Genomic DNA, 22,851 nt, shown 5'->3' on the forward strand with positions numbered 1-22,851 from the left:
TTTTCATATATCCCTTTCTCCCCCTCCCATTAGTTTTTTTTTTTTTTCTTACTATTGTTTTATATGTGTTGGGCTCCCCTACCCGTGACCGGGTACTACCAAGGAGCTTTATGTCTAGGCATACATGCGCGGACATGTATGCGGGCGCATGTGGTAACGGATGAAAGCTTCTTGTGGCTACATGTATGATGGGCCAAAGAGCTATTCTGATACCACTTTTTTTTTTTACCAAAAAAATCCCTTTTGTATTGGTGTACAATAGGCTTTCACTGTTGTGTGAATTTACTATTCACTAGTGTTTGTTTTTGGCTTATTCATAGGATTGGGTGGAAAATTGAAGTGGACGGCATAGTTCGTGTTGTGCGTACCAAGGTGAGTAAAGCCATGTTTCAATGTATATATTCAAGAAACGTTGGACCGCCTGCCCTTGTGGAACCACACAGCCCAGCAATGGGTCATGCTGGGCTGTGTGGTTCCACAAGTGCAGGCGTGTCAAAGTGCTGACCACTGACACCACTATTCCACTTTGGACCGCCTGCCTTTGTGGAACCACACAGCCCAGCAATGGGTCATGCTGGGCTGTGTGGTTCCACAAATGTTCTTGGGAAAGGAATGAACATGACATCATTAGTGTCTTTACTTAATATGTTTTTTTCCCCCACAGATATCTACACAAGAAAAGAATGTAAAGAAGAACAAACTACTTTTTTGTTTTATTACATTTCATTTTTTATATAAAAAATAAAATACAATTTTATATATTTCTTCAATAAATTTTTAAAATGAGAAGTTTTCTGTGGTTTTTATTTAAATTATTAGTAAATACAATGTTAAATATGAGATGCAGTGGTATTGTGTTAGGTCGCCCATGGTACAGCAGGGGAACTGTCGTGTCCCTTTTCATCCATGAGGATTCAAGCCACTTGGGAAGGATACTCCGCAAGACCTGTGGAAGAGAATAGTATGAGGTTCCAGCTATTGGTAATAGTGTCACCCTTTTATGGAAAAGGAAAAGGTACAAGCAACACAACACAAGCAGGTTACAGCGTCCCCAAATGCAACCCTCCGGCACTTGCGTAACTACACATCCAAACATTCCCTGACCTAGCGTAAGCATTGCTGTCAGGGCATGATTGGATGTGCAGTTTTGCAAATGCCGGAGGGCTACACTTGGGACACGCCGGGGTGACTTTGGACAAGAGGGAGTTTTGGGCAATATATCTCACCTGAGCGGGGTTGTCTGCTACATGGCGGAGGTTCAGGTCCACATCACAAGTAGGTTGCCCATGGAACATGAGGGGAAATGTCGTGTCTCTTCACATCCACGCCACTTGGGAAGGATACTCCGCAAGACCTGTAGAAGATAATAGTATGAGGTTCCAGCTATTGGTAGTGTCACCCTTCTATGGAAAAGGAAAACGTACAAGCAACACAACACAAGCAGGTTACAGCGGCCCCAAATGCAACCCTCCGGCACTTGCGTAACTACACATCCAAACATTCCCTGACCTAGCGTAAGCATTGCTGTCAGGGCATGATTGGATGTGCAGTTTTGCAAATGCCGGAGGGCTACACTTGGGACACGCCAGGGTGACTTTGGACAAGAGGGAGTTTTGGGCAATACATCTCACCTGAGCGGGGTTGTCTGCTACATGGCGGAGGTTCAGGTCCACATCACAAGTAGGTCGCCCATGGAATATGAGGGGAAATTTTGTGTCTCTTCACATCCACGCCACTTGGGAAGGATACTCCGCAAGACCTGTGGAAGATAATAGTATGAGGTTCCAGCTATTGGTAGTGTCACCCTTCTATGGAAAAGGAAAAGGTACAAGCAACACGACACAAGCAGGTTACAGCGGCCCCAAATGCAACCCTCCGGCACTTGCGTAACTACACATCCAAACATTCCCTGACTCAGCGTAAGCATTGCTGTCAGGACATGATTGGATGTGCAGTTTTGTATCCTGGGTAAAACTGTGGAATCATGGGTACATTTCCCTCAGCAGAGTGAAGAAAAAAATATTCTTTTAAAAAATCAATTAAATAATACTTGTGAGTCAAAAAAAGACAAACCAAGTAGATAATCCCTTCAAATATAAATAGATATGCTATTAGCAATCCAAAAAGCAAAAAAAAAAAAAAACATTTTTTAAAAATTTTTTATTAGATCCCGCCAGCAAAGTGAGGCGGACTGAAAATGACAAATTTGCTGTCGAAAAGCACTGTTGTCGAATCGTCATTCTTCAATTGAATATACCAGGGATGGGGAACCTTCGGACCTCCAGTTGTTGTGGAACTACACATACCAGCATGCCTTGCTACAGTTTTGCTCTTTGGCCATGCTAAAACTGTTGCAGGGCATGTTGGGATGTGTAGTTCAACAACAGCTGGAGGGCCGAAGGTTCCCCATCCGTGGAATATACTTTTGTCGAAAAGCCGCATTTTGACCATTGCAGACATGTCGAATTTTGAAAATGTCGATTTGCAAAAAGTCGAGTCTGAAACGGAAGATATTTTGTCGAAAAGTACTGTATTGCATTGACGAATCCAATTCGACATGTTTTTTTGTCGAAAATGTCCCGTATTTCGACTTTCGCGTCAATTCGACCGCAATTGCAGGGGTATACCTCAAAGCACTAACCAATCAGGTTCTAACACTCATTTTACAGTCTGTGTTTTAAAAATTACAGTAGATGACTGGATACTGCCTTTTTCCCTCTCCACTTTATCTCTCACCATGCTTTGATAAATACCCCCTATTATCTTTTGGAGAAAAGTTTGGAGAAGAGAACATTTTCTCTTCTAATAGCAAGTGATCATCAACAACCCCATTGAGATCCATAGGGACCACTTTACAACAGAGAGAGAAGAGATAAGAAAACTCAGTGAAATATGCAATTTCAGTGCCTTTACTTTTCTATATATGCTGCAGAAAATATGTATTTATGTTTATCAAATAGAGCCCATTATAAGGTGTGACTAGATATGGAAAGTTCTGAGCCGCACATTGCATGATACTGAATCAGGCACTATGGGTGGTAATGCTTTACATTTGTACTGTAATGCATATGTATTCTGTGCCCTATATAAATGACTAATCTTTGGTATTATAATACCTGCACCTTCATGCAGCAGGTTAGTCTAACATTACATAGAATTAAATATGATACATAACAAGTGAGCAACAAATAAAGCTAATATAACACAACAGCATAGCTGTACAGGATTATGCTTAGAAACTGGCTTCAATTTAAATGGTCACTAAATATTTTAATAGCCACTAACTATATAATGATTTACGGTTATAATATTCCTTTAACTAATTACATTTTTACACCAAAGTACTGTTTCAACAAGTCCATATATCTTCCTACACTACTCTCACATAAACCTGTAATAAATCCCATCTATCATTATATATTACAGAGATAATACCCTTGTACAATTAAATAATCATTACATATTTTGCCAAGATCATGAATGGTGAAACTTTATTGGAAATAGATAATAATATTTCTGAAATAATGTGTATTTCTATTTTCCAAGTTCAATTAAAAGGGAAATACTTTAATGAAACCATAGTTTGGTGTTAATTATGCTGTATTTAAACATTCCTCAGGGAGTATCATGAAATGTTATAAAAATCATTATAAAAATATCTGAAAGCTGTGCTTGTTGCCTAATGTTCTGAGTTTATGATGCATTGTTAGAACAATAAAAAGCATAAAAATGCAGAGGATATTACATCAAAAATATTCAATATAGAAACTCTTGAAACCTAATTTACATTAATTACACTAAGTCTTTAATATTTTGTACACATTCACTTTTGTTTATATAAAATTTAATGGAGATGTACCAAAGCTTGGAAAGAGATAAAGTGGCATGAGGTCAAGTAACAACCAGTCAGCTCCTAACTGTCATTTTTTCAAACACTGAAGTCCATTTTCTAAGAATCCTCTTTCCGTAGAGATAGTACCACTCCTGCTACACCTGCTATCGGTGTGCAACAGTAGTCGGCTACTGGAATTTCTACTAAGAATGGTGTATAAGGGGTGATACTACTGTAGCCATTATGTGTAAGGGGCACTTGTACTGTGGGCATTATGTGTATAAGAGCAGAGCCGTAACTAAGGGGGGGCTAGGGGGGCATGTGACCTGGGCGCCGGATTGGAGGGGGCACCGCCATGCTTACACCCCCTCCGAGTCCCGATGCGCACAGGTCCCGTCGTCGGAGCAGCACAAGGCTGCCGTGTGATGAAACTGAAAATAAACTACAGCTCTCAGAAGCCCTTGCTGCGGGAGCTGTAGTTTACTTTCAGTTTCTTCTATGTGGACATTCGTGTGCTACCTGTTGTGCCCTAAGTGGGGGCACAGGGAACAAGTTACCCCAAACACCCCCCCCCCCCCCCTGCTGCCTTGGATCACCGCAGCAGTGCACTATTGCACTGCTGAGCTGGAAAAATGAATGACTGCAGCCTAAGGTCCGAAAAAGGGGCGGAGCTACACGGCACTGTGCTCACAGTGACAGGCCAGCCAGCACCATCGAAGAGAGGAGGGGAGAAGAGCAGCAGCACAGCACAGCCCAAATAGTGAGTGTGACACAGTGAAGGGGCACTGTATGTGTGTGCAACTACAACATGTGTGTGTATGAATGTGTTGTGCATGTGTGTGACTGTATGTGAATAGGTGTGTCACTACATATCTGTATGCGTGCTTGTGTGTCACTGTATGTATGTATGTATGTATGTATGTATGTGTGACTATGTATGTATACAGGTGTGTGACTATGTATGTGAGTGAATGTATGCGTGCGTGTATGTGTTTAGATGTGTGACAGTATGTATGTGTGTGATTTTACATATGTATCAATGTATGGGGTATTATTTCCTTTTTCATTTCATCTGTAGCCCAAATGTCTAACTAAGGGGGTCATTCCGAGTTGATCGCACGTAGCAACTTTTTGCAGCCCGTGCGATCAACTAGACGCCGCCTATGGGGGAGTGAATTTTAGCATAGCATGGCTGTGATCACTTGTGCAGCCTGGTATGCTAAAAAAGTTTTGTGTAAAACAATACTAGCCCTGCAGTTACTTACCCTGTGCGATCGATCCAGCGATGAAGGTCCTGGAATTGACATCAGACATCCGCCCCCCAAACGCCTGGACACACCTGTGTTCGGATCTCCACTTCCGAAAAAAGGTGAGTTGACGCCCCAAAGCGCCTTCCTCCTGGCAATCTTCTTGCAGTTGCCGCTGAGACCGCTTTCTTCGTACATGGCGTCACTGCCTGGAGACTGCCGTCACCGGGCAATGACGCGCCTGCACAATGCGGCCGCCGCACACGCACAGTTCTGACCCGTTCGCACCGCTGCAATGAACTTCAGCATGCGAACGGGTCGGAATGACCCCCTGAATCCAGCTAAATGTCTAGAAAAGAAGCTATATAGCAGACACCAGCCCTTTGCTCTCATGGAGTATATATGGGTTGGGGTTACGTGGCCGGTGCACGGTCAGCATACCGACACCAGGATCCCGGCTGCCAGAATGCCGTCAGGGAGTGAGTGTAAAAAAGCCCCTTGTGGGCTTTGCTGTGCTGGCCACAGGTTCTATTCCCGCTCTATGGGTGTCGTGGACACCCATGAGTGGAAATAGCCCGTTAGCTGGTACTGGCTGATGGCATTGTTAGCCTTCTCACAGAGTTACACGTGGTGGTGGGCTGGTTGTGTGTGTGTGTGTGTGTGTGTGTGTGTGTGTGTGTGTGTGTGTGTGTGTGTGTGTGTGTCTGTGTGTGTGTGTGTGTGTGTGTGTGTGTAGGGGGGGGGCGCCGGATTACTGTTTTGCCCCGGGTGACAAAAATCCTAGTTTCGGCCCTGATAAGAGGCCCTACTACTGTGTGCATTACTGGGGGCATTATGTGCATAAGTGTTGATACTACATTATGTGTAAGGGGCGTTACTACTGTGGGCACTATGGGGGTAATTCCAAGTTGATCGCATCAGGATTTTTGTTAGCAATTGGGCAAAACCATGTGCACTGCAGGGGAGACAGATATAACATGTGCAGACAGAGTTAGATTTGTGTGGGGTGTGTTCAATCTGCAATCTAATTTGCAGTGTGAAAATAAAGCAGCCAGTATTTACCCTGCACAGAAACAAAATAACCCACCCAAATCTAATTCTCTCTGCAAATGTTATATCTGCCCCCCCCCCCTGCAGTGCACATGGTTTTGCCCAATTGCTATCAAAAATCCTGTTGCGATCAACCTGGAATTAGCCCCCATGTGTAAGCAGCACTACTATTGTGGACATTAAGTGTATAAGGAGTGCTAAACTGTAGAGATCATGGGGGGATTCAAATGTTTGAAAAGTCAGTTGGGTGTCTTTTCCTGTCTATTAGATACCCAAGACACCCAACTGACTTTTCAAACAATTGAATATCCCCCATGTGTATAAGTGGCACTACTGTGAGCATTATATATAAGGGGTGCTACCACTGTGAGCATTATGTGTATAGGTGCAGCTACTAGTGTGGGCATCATGTGTATACAGTAAGTGGCACTACTGTGGGAATTTTGAGTATAAGTGGTACTATTACTATGGGAATTATGTGTATATGCAGCACTACTACTTTGGCCATTATCTGTATACAGTAAGTGGCACTACTGTTGGCATTATGTATAAGTTATGCTACTACTGTGAGCATTTTGAGTATAAGCGGCACTATTACTGTGGGTGTTATGTGTATATGCAGCTACTACTGTGGACATTATGTGTATATGCAGTGCTATTACAATGTGCGTGTGTGTAAGCAGCACAATTACTCTGGGCATTATATGCATATGCAGCACTACTACTGTGGGCATTATGTGTGTAAGCGGAACTATTACTGTGGGCATTATGTGTATAAGTGGCACTATTACTGTGGGCATTATGTATATATGCGGCGCTAATACTGTGAGCATTATCTGTGTAAGCAACAATACTACTGTGAGCATTATGTGTGTAAGCGACACTACTACTGTGGGCATTATGCTTATAAGTGGCACCAAGGGGTGAACGAAGGTGGCAACACATTCTGCCTATGCACTGTGGACTCTCACCTGTCTCTTCTCTGGTTTCTTGAGTCCCGTGAAGCTGCAGCAGAGAGAAAGTTGTTTTTATTTTTTTAAACAAATGTTGACATCCAGCTAAAGTGAAGATTGTGCTGCTTCTTCACGGGAGAAGCAGGTGCTAGCAGTTACAGTAGAGGTGACTAAGCCAGCGCTGGAGGTGACAGCTGACGGTAAAGCTGGGTACACACTAGGCAATATGTAGTCTGATCTGATGGATCAGACTGTCATATCGTTCACACCGCCGCATATTGGGCAGTGTGTCTGTCTGATATGCATGCACCCACCTTTCTTATCAATGTCTACTGGTCAGCCCTGCTGCAGGGTCGATAGAAAAAATCTGTAGCTATGCCATGTTGCAAAATGGCATCCCGCGTCTCTCCATCGCCCCCTGCATCAGCTAGTGTGTATGCACTTGCCAATGCATGGTCCCGTCGCCTGTTGAATCATCTGGGTATACATGTCTAGTGCTGGGTGCACACGCGGTCGCCGATGCTCTCTCAGCAGACTGTTTCATGGTTCCACAACTTTACGTAAACAAAACTATTGAAAATGTCCCCCCAAAATGGCCTCCGCCTCAGAGGAGACAGTTATTAAGAAACTAGAGCCTCCTCTAGTATATTTAACTGTCTCCTCTGACATGGCAGCCATCTAGAGAGGGATATTTTTAATAGAGCTGGCGGCCTGGGTCCAGGACAGACAGCAGCGGCAGGTGACGGTGGGTGGTTGGCGGCATGAGTGGCCTGGGCCCTCCCCTCTCTGTTAGTTAGGCCGGACCTGGGACAGCTGTGCCCGCAGCACCCCCTGATGGTGGGCCTGGCTCTGTGTTAGAGGGAGAGGATGAGCCAGATTTTGGTAAGTGGAGGGAAAGAGAGTGAGAGAAAGTGTATGTGTGTTGGCATTATGTGTATAAGTGGCACTACTGAGGGCATTATGTATAAAAGGTGCTGCTACTACTATGTGCATTATGTATAAGTGGCAGTACTACTGTGGGCATTATGTGTATAAGTGGCGCTACTACTGTGGGTATTATGCACATAGGCACAGCTACTACTGTGGGCATTATGTGTAAGGAGCATTACTACTTTGGGCACTATGTGTAAGCAGCGCTGCTACTGTGGACATTATGGAGATCATTCCGAGATGATTGTAGCTGTGCTAAATTTAGCACAGCTACGATCATTTACACTGACATGCGGGGGGACGCCCAGCACAGGGCTATCCCACCCCGCATGTCAGTGCCGCCCCCCATCCCCCACAGAAGTGCAAAGGCATCGCACAGCAGCGATGCCTTTGCACTTCAAGAGTAGCTCCAGACCAGCGCAGCTTTAGCGTGCTGGCTGGGAGCTACTCATCGCTCCCTGGCCCGCAGCGGCTGCGTGTGATGTCACGCAGCCGCTGCAGCCCACCCCTCATTCAGTCCAGCCACGCCTGCGTTGGCTGTACTGCGCCCACGAAACGGCGGCCAAACACCACCATTCTGCCCCTCTGCCCAGTGACCACCTCTGCCTGTCAATCAGGCAGAGGCGATCATAGCGGTCCAACAGCCTTCCGCCATCTGGCATGGGCCGGCGCACTGCGGCACCGGTGCATGCGCAGTTCTGACCCGATCACACTGCTGCGATAAACTGTAGCATGCGATCAGGTCAGAATGACCCCCTATGTGTAAAAGGAGTGCTAAACTTTGGGCATTATGTGTATAAGTGGCACAACTGTGGGCATTATGTATAATGAGTGCTACCACTGTGGAAATTAAGTGTAAGGGAAATTACTACTGTGGGCACTATGTGTAAGCAGCGCTATTACTGTGGACATTATGTGTATAAGGAGTGTATTAGCACAAGAAAGAAAAGAAGACTCTCTTGTATAAGGAGTGCTAAACTTTGGGCATTATGTGTATAAGTGGCACAACTCTGGGCATTATGTATAAGGGGTGCTACCACTGTGGGCATTATGTGTATAAGTGTAGCTTCTAGTGTGGGCATTATGTGTGTACAGTAAGTGGCACTTCTGTGGGCATTTTGAGTATAAGCAGCACTATTACTGTGGGCATTATGTGTATTTGCAACACTACTATTGTGGCCATTATGTGTATACAGTAAGTGGCACTACTGTTGGCATTATGTATAAGTTGTGCTACTACTGTGTGCAATATGTGTATAAGATGCACTGTTACTGTGGGCATTATGTGTATATGCAGCGCTATTACAGTGTACATGTGTGTAAGTAGCACTATTACTGTGGGCATTATGTGCATATGCAGCACTACTACTATGGGCATTATGTGTGTAAGCGACACTACTAATGCGGGCATTATGTGTATAAGCAGCACTATTACTGTGGGCATTATGTGTATATGTGGTGCTACTACTGTGGGTATTATGCGCATAAGCAGTGCTACTACTGGGGGGAATTATGTACATAAGTGGTGCTACTACTGTGGGCATTAAGTGTAAGGGGCATTACTACTGTGGGCACTATGTGTAACCAGCGCTATTACTGTGAACATTATGTGTATAAAGAGTGTATTAGCACAAGAAAGAAAAGAAGACTCTCTTGTATAAGGAGTGCTAAACTGTGGGCATTATGTGCATAAGTGGCACAACTGTGGGCATTATGTATAAGGGGTGCTACCACTGTAGGCATTATGTGTATAAGCAGCACTATTACTGTGGGCATTATGTGTATATGTGGCACTACTACTGTGGGCATTATGGGGGTAATTCCAAGTTGATCGCAGCAGGAATTTTGTTAGCAGTTGGGCAAAACCATGTGCACTGCAAGGGAGGCAGATTTAACATGTGCAGAGAGAGTTAGATTTGGGTGTGGTGTGTTCAATCTGCAATTTAATTTGCAGTGTACAAATAAAGCAGCCAGTATTTACCCTGCACAGAAACAAAATAACCCACCCAAATCTAACTCTTTCTGCACATGTTATATCTGCCTCCCCTGCAGTGCACATGGTTTTGCCCAACTGCTAACAAAATTCCTGCTGCGATCAACTTGGAATTACCCCCTATGTGTGTAAACACATAAGCAGCACTATTATTGTCAGCATTGTAAGCAGCACTATTGTTGTCAGCATTATGTGTAAGACATGCTACTAGTGTGCGTATTATGTGTAAGGGCTAGTACTATGTGTTGAAACATAAATAAGGGACACTACTATGTGGTGTAATATGAATCAAGGGCACTACGTGCAGTGCAATGTGAATAAGATTGCTACTCTATGGCTTATTTGATATGGGGGTACGATTATGTGGCCATGTCCCTTCCTTGTGAGACCACACCCCTTTCTTTCGGCCCTCGCTGTCCCTTTGCAATGTACGGGAGGGCGCAAATGTATAGTTTGCAGGGGGCAACAAATACCCTAGCACCGGTCCTGGATAAGGGGCATACATGGTATAAACACAGTCTCACCTGTGCCACAATCTTTGCCTCAATTAGATTCTTCTGCAGAGCAGTCACTTTAAGTTGAGTACCACTGCATAACTTGGGCAGAGTCACGTTCCACTGAAGCATAATCGGAACATGAACTTTCAGTGCACAGTGTGTCAAGCATCTGGTTTTTCCTTTATTGCTCCTCTCACTGATGTCATGAGATCAAGTTCATACATACCTCAGTTTCTTTCTAGGTCACTAAGCTAGTGTGGCATGGACAGCAGGAGTTCACCTGTTTAAATGTGTAACAGCAGTTGAACATGGATCCAGTCCAGGTTTTCTGTAAGGTCAGAAATGAAACTGCAGCTGTCTGATTAGTATCAGATTTTTTTTTCCATAGTTCATAAACAGTCCCTAGAAGTATACTGTATTTCTCAAAAGAAATTGCTAGATACAGACACAACCCTTGCAGTTGTATTATAGGTATAGATTAGCCCCCAGACTGGATGCCTGTTTTGTATGCTAGCCACCTAATTGGAAGTCTGCCAAGCTCTAGCCATAATTAGATGTTTGCTGCATAGACATCAGGTTAGAGTCATTGTTAAACACTAAGCAACAGATTTAGGCCCTCATTCCGAGTTGTTCGCTCGCAATCGGATTTTAGCAGATTTGCTCATGCTAAGCCGCCGCCTACTGGGAGTGAATCTTAGCATTTTAAAATTGCGAACGATGTATTCGCAATATTGCGATTACACACCTCGTAGCAGTTTCTGAGTAGCTCCAGACTTACTCGGCATCTGCGATCATTTCAGTGCTTGTTGTTCCTGTTTTGACGTCACAGACACACCCAGCGTTCGCCCAGACACTCCCCCGTTTCTCCAGCCACTCCTGCGTTTTTTCCGGAAACGGTAGCGTTTTTTCCCACACGCCCATAAAACGGCCTGTTTCCGCCCAGTAACACCCATTTCCTGTCAATCACATTACGATCGCCAGAACGATGAAAAAGCCGTGAGTAAAAATCCTAACTGCATAGCAAATTTACTTGGCGCAGTCGCAGTGCGGACATTGCGCATGCGCATTAAGCGGAAAATCGCTGCGATGCGAAGATTTTTACCGAGCGAACAACTCGGAATGAGGGCCTTAGTGTGCAATAATACTATCCCCCAAATTGGAGCTCTGCTATATACTAGCTGCCATATTAGAAGATAGCTCTAAAGATGATAAAATTAACAGACTTTCGTTCTGCAGCGCATACTAGCCACCATATGAGAGGCCTGCTTTAGGCAATGGTTAACATATTGAAGGTCCTCTCTCTCTCTCTCTCTCTCTCTCTCTCTCTCTCTCTCTCTCTCTCTCTCTCTCCCTTTCTCTCTCTCTCTCTCTCTCTCTCTCTCTCTCTCAAATCAGCAAACATTTAATAATATTACAGACCAGGCAATATGATAATTGTTATAAGGGTCCATTCCATCAACCAGGGTTTACTGATACAATGGGAAGCTTAGCAATGGGGAAATTGCAGTAGAAAGGAAAGCGAAGAGAGGAAGGGAAGAAGGGGGAGGGAGATGTTCATGCCAAGAGAGCAGTCTTGCTAAATAATAGAATAACAAGAGGGAGCACCACTAAAGACTGATTGAAAATACTTATTACGTAATAAACTCAAATTGTTACATGTACCACATTAGATTAATAACTGCTGACGTGATTAGTTAATAGAGATTTCCAGTTTAATGCTAGCTGGCAGATGACAACAGATGTCATGTAATGGATACACATAATTCAATACTTAGTGATTCCGTGGGGAGCCAAAGGTAGGAGGTGATATTTACAAGTGAGTTTAAGGTCATCTTGGAGAATTGTGCATATTACAGTATGTCAGAAAAAAAATCACTTGCAATCTGATGGGAAAATGGTATCAGTAATGCATCTATTTATATGAATTTTCTTTCATTTTAATACAGTTGGAGCTGGAGAAATGCACACCAAGATCTTGGTATAGTGGCCCTCATTCCGAGTTGATCGGTCGCAAGGCGAATTTAGCAGAGTTACACACGCTAAGCCGCCGCCTACTGGGAGTGAATCTTAGCTTCTTAAAATTGCGACCGATGTATTCGCAATATTGCGATTACTAACTACTTAGCAGTTTCAGAGTAGCTCCAGACTTACTCTGCCTGTGCGATCATTTCAGTGCTTGTCGTTCCTGGTTGACGTCACAAACACACCCAGCGTTCGCCCAGGCACTCCCACCGTTTCTCCGGCCACTCCTGCGTTTTTTCCGGAAACGGTAGCGTTTTCAGCCACACGCCCCTGAAACGCCGTGTTTCCGCCCAGTAACACCCATTTCCTGTCAATCACATTACGATCGCCGGAGCGAAGAAAAAGCCGTGAGTAAAAATACTTTCTTCATAGTAAAGTTACTTGGCGCAGTCGCAGTGCGAACATTGCGCATGCGTACTAAGCGGATTTCCACTGCGATGCGATGAAAAATACCGAGCGAACAACTCGGAATGAGGGCCAGTGTTCACTACCTAATGTCACTCTAGCATCAGATTCCCAAACAAGTTCCTAATGAGCTCTAGAAGTTCTAAGATTTCTCAGTATAGCATTGTGAGTTGTAAAGAATCATTTTTTATTGGTCTCTCTCAAACAGAGTGATTCAAGGCTGTAAGAAAATGCAATGTTAAATGAGAATTTTGATAGCTATGGAGATTTCTAAGTTACAAAAACTAAAAAAAAAAACTTTTTTGTGGGACATTAAAATGACCCTGGAAAATATGTGAATTGCAGACATAGCCATAACCAAGTTATATCATCGAAATAATCTAATGCCACCTGCCAGTCATGGGCCAGAAAGTTGGAGATCTACTGTAGGCCTGGTATAAAATGTGCAAATCATCCATTTATTAGCATGCTGTTTATAACACTAAGGCCGGTATTTAATCAATTGATTCGTGGTGGCTATTCAATTAGCCACAATACCCGCCACTTATCGGGGATTATGCTTCAGGTGTCTTAGACACATTGCCCAATAAGCAGCCCTTAAAACCTGCAATAACACATGGGTCTGAATACTTATCTCGGATTCCTTATGTAATCGCACAAAAATGGGACACTTAATTGAATAGCCAGATAATTACTATTGGCCAAAAATCTTGCTACAGTATCAGCTCATTTTCTTCGGGAGAAAAATTAATGGGGCTAATTGAATACTGGCCTTTATGGAAAAGGTCAAAAAGCAAGAGACATTTTATTATCAACTATACAGTACATGCTACAATGATGAAAAGTAAGTGTGACTTTTTCATGCTATTGAAACAGTAAAGCTGACAGAAGCACTCAAACCTTAAAGGAAAATGTGTTACTGGAGGTTAGAGTAAGATTACTGAGCAAGTTAAATGTGTATGTGTTTTAAAGATATTTATTTAAAAAAATGAACATTTGTGACCTGTTCTAACAAATTAACTTTTGACAGTGACCTTACGGTGTACTACGTTCAATACATCTCAAAATAATACCATTCAAACTTTGATAACTTCTAAACATAAGTTTTAAAGAAAATGTAGCTCAAAATACTAGCTAGTCTATTTTATAACAATTCTATTTTCATACATCCTTTTATGAACCATCTGTTAGAGATCAGTGACATTGCCAGGTTTGAAGAGAGGGGGAGCAAAGGGTAAAAATAGATGCCAACTCTATAGAAATGTGTTCTGCTGAATGGTAAAAAAAAGTATGATTGCGTGTACTCACACAACCATGCCAGATCGCTGTGCAGTCTGATGTGGGCAAAGTCCACTGGGTAGCCTTCAACGATTGTGGGTTTGCAAAATCTACAAATTTCAATTCACTTTTTACATGCATTATTCTGTATTTAACTACCACATGAGACTGTTGAACAATTTGAACTGTGTATTTATAAATATTGTTATCTCTTGGCATGAATAAAAGTCTCTACATACACATACACGCATATTCATTGCAATACTGGTGTGCTATAGTTTAGCAATGTTCATGTTACTGGAATTTCCCTTTACCTTACTTTTCTACTGTACAGATAAAAAATCCTTATAGGAGCTGAACAAAACAGTTTGGTGGCAGTTGTTAATTGGTGCACTCCAAAATAACACAATACAACATCACAATCATAGTACTAGGGGTAGTTTATTACAATAATAATAACAACAATCCTGTGTGTATATCAATATGATGTTTACTTAAAAAAAACTATAAAAACAATAAACACTTGCGTAAGAAAATCCTATATAAGAAAAGCCAAGTCTGCTCCTCACCTCTGTTATGTGCGCTGCCGGCCAATAGAGGCCGCCTCATGGACCAAATGATTCCTTTTGTGTGCTGGAAGCTGACACGACTTAAAGTGAAACTGCTGGGGGGCGTGGCCACGGCAGCTAAGGAGTAGGGTGCGGATCTTGGGAGCTCCCCGACTACAGCAATCCTTTCACCCATCCTGACCCCTCTGGTGTCCCTACCCAGGCTGAATACCTTCCTCACACTGCTGGGCACCGGCGGGCATCCTTTTCTGCAGTCTCCGGGACTCGTGGGACGGCGTCGGCTGACTTCCGGCCCTGCGGCCTGTGCCTCCTCCGGATCCCCGGCCTCAATTTCGGGGCCCTCGGCCACGGGACGCCCGGAGCTCGGGCGGCGGGCTGCCGCTGCTGACAAGCACCCCGGGACGACTGGGAGGTGGAAGCTGCCTCTCCTCTGCCTGACAGGCTGCGGCCCGGAGCCCCGATACCCGGAGAAGAAGCAGGTACTCCTAGGGAAGGGGATGGGACACTGCGGCCATTTTGGGAGAAGTTATACAGACGGCCCCACTGCTCTGGGCTGACATCCACGCTTGGACAGGCTGCATTCATCTGATGTGCCCTGTGAACTGTCTCTGCACACTGGGTCCTTACTGCATGTTGACCTCTCCTATTCTTAATCTCCTAATGACTATGCTAAAATCCACCTGAGATTGGAGACAAAGTCAGCTACTTCCACTGCACTGCCCTTCCATTCTACCACACAGGAGTTGCATATAGATTGGAACTGACTACACTGCTGTACTGCACTAATATCCTACAGTGTACTGCATACCACTATCCTACTTTTGCCTCCCGGAATTTACTGCGGGATATTTCCGTCCGTACTGCTACTTTTACACGACCCTGTGCTTCCTATCCATTGATATTCTGACCTACAGACCGGACACGGTTGGTGCCCGCCACTGATTATACGCAACCTTGCTGCAGCCGCCTTCTAATTACACTTCTATACTGTAACCCTATTGTGGGGTGAGTGTGACTGCTCCTATCCAATATGGTTAAGGGTGGCCAGAGTGCGGCCGCGGCCAAACTAGAAAGATTTACCAGACAACCCAATCTCAGGGTAACACCGGCTCCTTCTCATGGAGCCTCTCCAACACACTCGACCTCCCCTCCCGAGTCTGCTGTCAATTCCCCGGAGGCAGCGGAGGCGCCGTCTATTCAACAGGTGCTGGAGGCTATAGCTGGCAGTGAACAGCGTCTCTCCGATAAGATGGAGAAGGTGCAGTGCGATCTCTCCTTGCTCCGTCAAGATGTTCAACGTATCCGAGAGAGAGTGGGTGAGGCGGAGACACGGGTCTCCAATCTGGAAGATTTGTGTGGCCCCCTTAAGCAGTCCGTATCCACGGTGACCCAGCAGGTTTCCTCCCTCCAGACCAAGCTCTTAGACATGGAGGGACGGCTGCGCAGAAATAATGTAAGATTTGTAGGCCTGCCTGAAAGAGAAGAGGGTTCGCAGCCGGAGGACTTCCTCGAATCCTGGCTTAAGGAGATGTATGGCGCTGAGTCCTTTACGTCCCAATTCACGGTGGAGCGAGCACATAGGATACCATCTCGGCCGCTACCTCCTGGTGCCCTTCCTCGCACCTTCATCGCTAAATTCCTGCACTATAAGGACCGTGACTCGGTTCTCCGCTTAGGTCGCACGAAGGGCCCGTTGGTCCGCAATGGAGTTAAGGTGTCGGCCTTCCCGGACTTTGCCGCAGACGTCCAGAAGGACCGAGCCCAGTTTATGCCCATTAAACGGCGACTGCGAGACCTCAACATTTCATACTCCATGCTGTTTCCTTCAAGGCTCCGGGTTGTGGCGGATGGGGAGACCAAGTTTTTTAATTCCCCTAGAGAGGCGGCCCAATGGTTGGACAGATTTGCGCCGGGTGCTCGGCAACTGGCTCCGGACTGATCTCCTGCGTTGAAGAGCCTGGGGCCTGGTCTACCGGAGGCAACGATCACAGTTCAGGGAGCCCCCCTCCTTTGCATTGGTGGCTCAAGACTTTTACGTCCAAGTGGTGTTGGTTAGAGAGGGTTAGAGGTTCAGTTGAGAATCTAGGCCTTCCTAGCGCTTGGTAGTTTGGGTTGATTGTTCGGGATATAAGTATGCCGGAGTTTGGGGTGGTGTACGGGGAGGGAATGGTTAGTTGGGAAGCTGCTAGTTGCACCTCCTTTTGCTGTTTTCGGTTTTCTTTCTTTAGTTTGTTATTTTTCTTATTTAAGTATTTTCTGAGGCAAGGATGTTTAATATTTCAGATGCAATGGCTTACAACGCGGGGCTCATATACGTCATGTGTTGCTGGTGTTAATAATGTTGATTCTCAAGATGTATTTTGGGAGAGGTCCATCCGGGTGGTACATAGAGCTTACATGGGGTCATGATTAATCTAAAATTTCTGACATGGAATGTCCGAGGTCTGAATAACAAAATCAAACGATCTTTGATTCTGAATATGATTAAGAAATACGACCCGGATATTGCATGCCTCAGTGAGACCCACTTGGAGGGACATAGGTTACTGTCCTTACGACGGGTCTGGGTGGGTTGGGCTTACCATGCCTCTCACTCCTCCTTTTCTAGGGGTGTCTCGGTTCTGATTAAAAAGTCAGTGCAATTTGAGTTGTTATCGATTAAAACTAACCCGTATGGAAGATTTGTATTTATGGAGTGTAAGCTGAGTTCCCAGCCCTATTACATTTTGGCGGTGTATGTCCCCCCTCCTTTTTCATATGCTGTGCTGCAGCAGGCTGCTTCTTTCATTGCTCCTTCCCCTACCACCCCAGTGATTTGCTTGGGCGATTTTAATAACGTCCTGGATTTGTCTTTGGACCGATGGCATTCCCCACAGGTTGCGCTGGCGGGTGGTGGTCCTACCAAATTTGCTGATTTTTTTGAATAGTTTGCAGTGGGTAGATGTGTGGAGGCTTCGTCACCCTGCGGTCCGTCAGTTCTCCTGTTTTTCCAGCACTCATGGCTCCTTCTCCAGGATTGACCTGATGTTGGTGTCCCCCGCCCTCGTCCCTGGGATTATTGACGTCCACTACGAGGCTCGAGGGGTCTCTGACCACTCCCCTCTGTTGATGACTCTTGCTGTGGAAAGTCAGAGGGGGCACTCTTATTGGAAGCTGCACCCCTCTTGGCTGACCCAGCTGGGTGACTGCGGTGATCTGGAGACTCAGTGGGAGGGGTACTTTAGCGACAATGTAGGGTCTGCCCCGGATACAGTAGTTTGGGATTCATTTAAGGCGTTCATGAGAGGTTCATATATTGGACGTATAGCGGCTCATAAAATGTCCTCTAGGGAGAGAGAACAGGCCCTTGAAAGGGACGCTAGGGAACTAGAGTCCCAATATTTGTCCGACGGTGCCCCCGCGACAAAGACACGCTGGCTAGTGGCTCAGTCGGCTTGGTTGGCCCACCTGTCTGATAAAAACTCTCGATCCCTCCTTTTTAAGGCTACTAATATTTATATGCAGGCTGATAGGACGGGGGTTTTGTTGTAGATTGGGGATGGGGACTGCGCTAGAAGACCTCTTCGTTTTTTTAAAGCAGCCGCTGTGGGGAGTTTAGGGGTTTTTCCACTCCCCCTATATATATTCTACAGAAAACAAGGGATCCCCCGCGCTCGCTTATAAACAAAGATTAGGCATATATATTTTTGTAATCAAGTTTATTATTGATTTAACATTATAAAACTTTAAATTTATATAGTTATATAGTTAATATAGATATCGAAGTAAAAGAAAAAAAGAAGAAAAAAAAGAAGAAAAAAAATATTTTTTTTGTGCACATATAAATACCTAATACCGGTATACAGACACTACAAACATATATACTGACAATACATATAGTTAGAATGGATTCAGATCAGATACGCTTCAGCGTTTTACTCTGGCTGAGAAAGGGGGAGAGGAGTCCCAGGAGGGTATACTCCTTAACTGTCTCTGTAGTATCGTATAGTACTAATTAAAGTTCAAGTCTGAAGGAAAACCCCATTCTTTTTCCCGTACAATAGTCTTTAGGGAGAAGGGGAAATCCTTTTAGTGAAGGGAAAAAAAGGCAGGCAAGGCTTGTAATCTGGGTCTTTTGTGGGATGCTTTGTTTAAGGAGGATCTTTTCTTCCTCTTCCACTGACCTTACTTTAACTCCCCGTGCTGGCGATATTCACTTCACTGGTCCAGGAGATTCAGGTGTCTGCCGGCAGACTGGTCCGTTTGTAGCGGCGGCGGTAGGCTTGCAGGCTTTCCGATCCGCAGCTCCACAATCGACGCGTTTCACCTGTGTAATCAGGCTTCGTCAGGATGACCGGTCCTTTCTTCTCTCTGGATTTTATTGTGAGTTTGCCCTCAGTTGCGGGTCCAGTAGCGGTGTCACTTCCGCCCTCAGTACGGACGGTTTTTCCCTTACTTGTATGTCCAGCAGTGATGTCATTTCCGCCCTTCATAGACATTATGTAACTGGCTCATTTGAGCCCTTCTTCCACTAACTACCTCTGTTCGTAGAATCGTTTGTGGTCATTTGATCATGAGTGTTTTATTTGTATCTTACTTGAAGAAGAAAATGAAGAAAGAAAGAGAGAGACAAATAACACATATACTGAAAGACATATAACATATATAAGGAAGGGGGATAAAATTCATTTGCTAAAAAAAGTTTCTTGATTTCATTAATATATATGGAAAAAAGAGTTTCTTTTTCCCCGTTTAAAAAATTGGCCGAAAAAATTATAATAATAAATAAAAGAATAAATAAATAAAAATAAATAAAAATAGAAATGGGGAATCCCATTGTCTGATGGGGAATGAGAAAACAATGGATGTATTACATGAATATTTCTACAGTGGACACTTTGAAAGAAAAATAAGGAACTTTCATTCTTTATTATAACTGGAGAATACGAAACTAGGAAAAATTTCTTTTCCCATAGTAAACACACACCTCATAAGTTGCTACATTTGGGTTATATTAGCCAAAAAGTACTTTTGCATAGATATTCATTAAAAATTAGGGGGGGGGGGGGGGGGGGGGGGTTTTGGGGAGGGGGGAGAGAAGGTTTTGGTATAGGAGGGAAAGGATATCAAAGGGAGATAGTATTTTGGATGTTAGTTATGGAGTCTGGGAAGGGGGGGGGGGGGGGGAAGAGGGGGGGGGGGGGAGAAGGGAAAACATCTTGGAGAATAAAAGTTTCCTATATGATATCTCCTTTGTTTTCGGCTAGGATTTTTATTAGAGGACTTTTGTGGATATACAGAAGATTTTTATGATGTCAAAAAAGGGTGTAACTCAAAATCCACATTTAGACCTCTCGGTATCAATGTGCCTAACTCAAAAATTAGTTTTGCTTCTTCTTTTAGGAGGGTCTTGTCCCAATCACCCCCTCTCCATGGTTTATGGATTTGTTTTAGACCTATAAAGACGAGGGAGGACGGATCACAGTTGTGTTTTTGTTTGTAATGTTTTGGAATACTGTGATTTTCTTTCCCATTTTTTATATTATTGAGATGTTCGTTAACTCTGATACAGAGCTTACGGGTGGTCTTTCCCACATACTGTAATCCACATGGGCAGGTGAGTAGGTATATAACTCCTACAGAGTTGCACGTTATTTTTTCCTTTATCTTGAATTCCATATTAGTGATTTTTGAAAAGATGCTCCTTGTAGGTTTGGTTGTTCTTATTCCTGTTTTGGTGCATGCTGGACAGTTATTGCACCTATAAAAGCCAGGTTCTGAGTCTTTTATCCACGTATTGGTTTTTCTTTCATCTGTTTTGAGATGACTTCTTACTATGTTCTTCCCAATTGTGGGTGCACGTCTATATATAATCCTAGGTCTTGTAGGTAACAACGTTTTTAACTCGTTGTCTGACATCAGAATATGCCAATGTTTCTTCATACTTGTTTCTATGGCCTTTCTTTGGCTGGAGTAATTTGTGATGAATAAGACGTCCGTCTGTATGTCTTTCTTGATTTCCTTGTTTATGTTATATTCCAGAAGGTCCTTACGCTCCATCTGTTCTACTTCTTCTTTGTCTTTTTCCAGTTTGTCTCTCGAATAATTCTTTTTTCTAAAATTTTTTAGTAAGTCACTGGTTTGTTCTTCACAGTCGATGTTTCTGGAGCAGTTCTTCTTTATCCTTCTCATCTGGCCTTTTGGTATGTTCTGGAGCCATTGTGGATGGTGGTTGCTTTTTGCGTCTAAAAAATTATTGCAGTCCACTGGTTTCATAAATGTTTTGGTCTCAATTTTATTGTCATGAATGAAGATGGTAAGATCCAGAAAGTTGACTTTACTTCTACTTGTTTCCTGTGTGAATTCCAGATTGGCGGTATTCTCATTTATACCTTTGAGGAATTGCTGAAGATCTTCTTCAGTGCCATCCCATATGAGGAATACGTCGTCTATATAACGTACCCAAATTACTATATTGGAAAGATGTTTATTATTCGTCCATATTCTCTCATTTTCCCACTGGGCCAGGAACAAATTTGCATATGATGGCGCAAAATTCGTCCCCATAGCGGTGCCTTGTACCTGGTTATAGAAATGGCCTCCAAACCAAAAATAGTTGTGGGTCAGAATAAATCTAATCCCCTCCATAATGAAATTAATTTGTTGGATTTTTAGGTCTGATTCTTCCTCCAGGATTTTCTGTACATTTCTACATCCATCTTCATGTTTTATACAAGTGTATAGTGACTTTATGTCACAAGTTGCTAATATATAGCTCTCCTTCCAAGTTGTCCTATTCAGAATACTCAGAACTTGGGTAGTGTCCTTCAAATAGCTTCGTTGTCGTGATACTAATGGTTTGAGGAAATAGTCTATGTAGCAGGAAAAATTGGAGGTTAAGGAGTCGATCCCCGCGACGATGGGTCTTCCAGGTGGGTTTTTAAGATCTTTGTGGACCTTTGGTAGATGATAAAAGACCGGGACAAAGATCCAACCAGTGATTACAATAGAGCCCTGATGGAAACTCTGAAAAAAGCTAAGGAAGAAGGGATCATAACTAAAGATGAATTTGCCTTTTTGGAACAAAAACACCCAAAGATCCCGGTCTTTTATCATCTACCAAAGGTCCACAAAGATCTTAAAAACCCACCTGGAAGACCCATCGTCGCGGGGATCGACTCCTTAACCTCCAATTTTTCCTGCTACATAGACTATTTCCTCAAACCATTAGTATCACGACAACGAAGCTATTTGAAGGACACTACCCAAGTTCTGAGTATTCTGAATAGGACAACTTGGAAGGAGAGCTATATATTAGCAACTTGTGACATAAAGTCACTATACACTTGTATAAAACATGAAGATGGATGTAGAAATGTACAGAAAATCCTGGAGGAAGAATCAGACCTAAAAATCCAACAAATTAATTTCATTATGGAGGGGATTAGATTTATTCTGACCCACAACTATTTTTGGTTTGGAGGCCATTTCTATAACCAGGTACAAGGCACCGCTATGGGGACGAATTTTGCGCCATCATATGCAAATTTGTTCCTGGCCCAGTGGGAAAATGAGAGAATATGGACGAATAATAAACATCTTTCCAATATAGTAATTTGGGTACGTTATATAGACGACGTATTCCTCATATGGGATGGCACTGAAGAAGATCTTCAGCAATTCCTCAAAGGTATAAATGAGAATACCGCCAATCTGGAATTCACACAGGAAACAAGTAGAAGTAAAGTCAACTTTCTGGATCTTACCATCTTCATTCATGACAATAAAATTGAGACCAAAACATTTATGAAACCAGTGGACTGCAATAATTTTTTAGACGCAAAAAGCAACCACCATCCACAATGGCTCCAGAACATACCAAAAGGCCAGATGAGAAGGATAAAGAAGAACTGCTCCAGAAACATCGACTGTGAAGAACAAACCAGTGACTTACTAAAAAATTTTAGAAAAAAGAATTATTCGAGAGACAAACTGGAAAAAGACAAAGAAGAAGTAGAACAGATGGAGCGTAAGGACCTTCTGGAATATAACATAAACAAGGAAATCAAGAAAGACATACAGACGGACGTCTTATT

This window comes from Pseudophryne corroboree, chromosome 2 (assembly GCF_028390025.1).
Source record: "Pseudophryne corroboree isolate aPseCor3 chromosome 2, aPseCor3.hap2, whole genome shotgun sequence".
NCBI lineage: Eukaryota > Metazoa > Chordata > Amphibia > Anura > Myobatrachidae > Pseudophryne > Pseudophryne corroboree.